The 2,785-nt window shown below is 34.1% G+C and overlaps 1 long non-coding RNA gene across 1 annotated transcript; it reads left to right on the plus strand.

Annotated features, from left to right (window-relative positions):
• On the plus strand, window positions 1–2,549 carry LOC145117124 (uncharacterized). The gene is made up of 3 exons (XR_013712501.1): window positions 1–211; window positions 1,705–1,849; window positions 2,061–2,549. It is a non-coding gene; the product is annotated as an uncharacterized LOC145117124 (long non-coding RNA).
• Window positions 2,550–2,785: the final 236 nt, after the last annotated feature.

Below are 2,785 nucleotides of genomic sequence, written 5' to 3' on the forward strand. Positions count from 1 at the left end.
AAAAAATTGACCCAAAAGTCAAAATTGCAATTCTTCACTTTTGCTTATACTTGTTTGCTTATCACGAGAACGACGAAGCCTTCTGCCAACGACGCCTCCGCCTCTGGCCAACGACGCCTCCGCCGCCGGTCTCCGGTCGACGACACATACGAAGTCTCCTACTCCGGCCTACAGCTGCTTCCGCCTCCTCCTTCTTTCACATTGTTTACAGGTACGATCGGCCTTTCGGTGTAGTTGATTGATTCGTTGATTAATGTTTTGTTTATGACAATGTCTTCTTTGTGTACGACATATTACTTCATATTGATGGTTGATAACCCTAGAAAGCATCATCAACTCTATTTTGTACATCTTTGGAGTGACATTAGCATCCATTCATATAGTTTGTAAACATCATTGACTCTATTTTGTTTCCTTCATATTCCCTGTCTCCTTGATATGTTAAATATTATGCTAAGTTGTTGGGATCTTTTTCATCATTTATCAATGTGTTGTCTAGTTTGTTTGCAAGTAGATACGAGTTTGCCACAAACAATGTTTCTACTGAGTTCAGTATCGAAAGCCTTGTATTGTTGCTACTGGAGGCGTTTCTCCACTTAGTTCACACAATTTTCTGCAACAGCATTGTGTTTTAGAACACCTTTGTTTGGTGATCTTTTCTCAGAAGGTGGGAGGTCAGTGGGGTCCACGGATGGGTATGATCAATCTGTTATCACTGCTAGTTCTGTTACAAACGTGCTTATGCCTCTCCATGCTGCAAGTGAACTATTTATATTCTTGAAAACAAGTGCTTTTTCACCTGAATGGAATTCTACATTATACGAGGATGCATGTTGAAAGCTTAACTCGTATCATATCGATATCATGCTTTTGATTTTGACTGTAGAAAAGTCCAAAGGGTATTTTTGGAATTTTTTTTCCATTTCATCAAACATACTTTTTGCCTCCAAATATCTTTTCCTTTTAATGAACCCCTTGATGAGAGCATTATAACCATTTACTATGAGATCATATCCCTTCTCCACCATTTCTTTATACAAAAACCATGCCTCCTTCATATTCCTTGCTTTACGGTGTCCTCTTATTAGAACATCATATGTGTTGGTATTCGGGGAAACTCCTTTTCCCAACATACCCTTGTAGATTTCACTTGTTTGCATAAACCATCAACCAATGAAGTATAAGTTACAACATTTGGAGTTAAACCCATTTGAACCATCTCATTATGAAGTGAAAACGCCTCCTTTATTTGACCGTTCTTGCAGTACCCATCAATAAGGGCTGAATATAAATTGCATCATATTTCTTTTTTTTTTTCCATCAAATGTAATTGTTTATTGTTGTATTTGATTATAAATTGCATCAAATGTAATTTTGGTCCTTATTTTTATGTTATATAACCATCAAGGTCTCTATCCTAAATGAAATGACTATATCACACTTTTTTGGTATGATTTTTTTATGTTTTGGATATTGTATGTGGAAAGATTAGGTGATGCATCTTTTTCAAGATTCTTTCATGGATTCTTGAATTACCAAAACATTCTATACAAACATTATACAGAACATCAGAGTTGCTTCTCATTTCATATATAAAAAAAGTGTCATAATCTTCTCATTAGTTGGATTAAGTCATAATCTTTAACATATCATTACCCTTGTCATTTTCTGTGATCATTTTTATGCTCATTTTCTTATCAACAGGTCTGAGGTTATACATCAGAAATTTACCATTACATCTGGATGAGGTACTAGTGCAAACAACCAAGAGTAGGAGGATCCGTATGGTAGAAAGAAAAACCAGAAAAAGAAGTGTTGGTAAACCCAAAACGAAACATCTTGAAGCAAGGTATACATATTAACTAGCATTTGATATACATATTAACAAACATTATTTGAGTTAATATATGAATCAAGAGTACATAAAGCATTGAATTTGCTTTGAAAAGAACATAAACTTACCTTGGGTATCTTCGATTTTATATAAAATTTTGTTTTTTTTTTTTTTTGTGTGTTTGAGACTCTTAGAATTAATTATATGAGTGTTTATGCTTTTGTAGGCATACAATGGATCGTCCAGAAAAGAAAAAAAGAAGTGTGACATTGATTAGAGACCATTCCAAAGAATATCTATAAAATTTAACAGTTGAGTTTGTTTCAGTTGGAATGGTGATCCATGTGTTCCGCAGCATCCATGGAGTGGAATTGGCTGGTTGTATATTGGTGTATTAGATGTGTATATAAGGCTTATTAGATGATACTTGAGACATCAAGTACGGTTGTTTATTGGTGTATTAGATGTGTATATATGGCGTATTAGATGATACTTGAGACATCAAGTACAGTTGTTTATTGGTGTATTAGATGTGTATATATGGCGTGCTAGATGATTGTATGTAATGATTGTATGGGATGGTATAGGATACTTATAATACGGTTAAATAGCCGTACTTTATTATGCATGTAATCTAATACACCCCTCTACTAATACGTCTGCTATGTACGTACTATATTCATAATTTCAACTGTACTCTATTAACCTTTTTCTAGTAGTGCTGGTTGGTACGTATCAATATTATAATTATCACTTCAAAGAAATAAGAGAATGTTGAAGGAGTAAGAAGTTTAAAACTCTTCCCATCTCAAAGTATAATTAAAAGAAGAGAAAAAAAAAAACCCAAATTATCCTTCTTCAACTTGTCCAGAAAACCATCAGGTATAATCAAGGACAATATCATATCTGGAAAAATGCAAGTTCTTATGACGTTTCCTTTGTTTCCGAAAG

The sequence above is a fragment of the Lactuca virosa genome, chromosome 5 (assembly GCF_052849685.1).
Source record: "Lactuca virosa cultivar CGN04683 chromosome 5, Lactuca_virosa_CGN04683_v6, whole genome shotgun sequence".
Taxonomy (NCBI): Eukaryota; Viridiplantae; Streptophyta; class Magnoliopsida; order Asterales; family Asteraceae; genus Lactuca; species Lactuca virosa.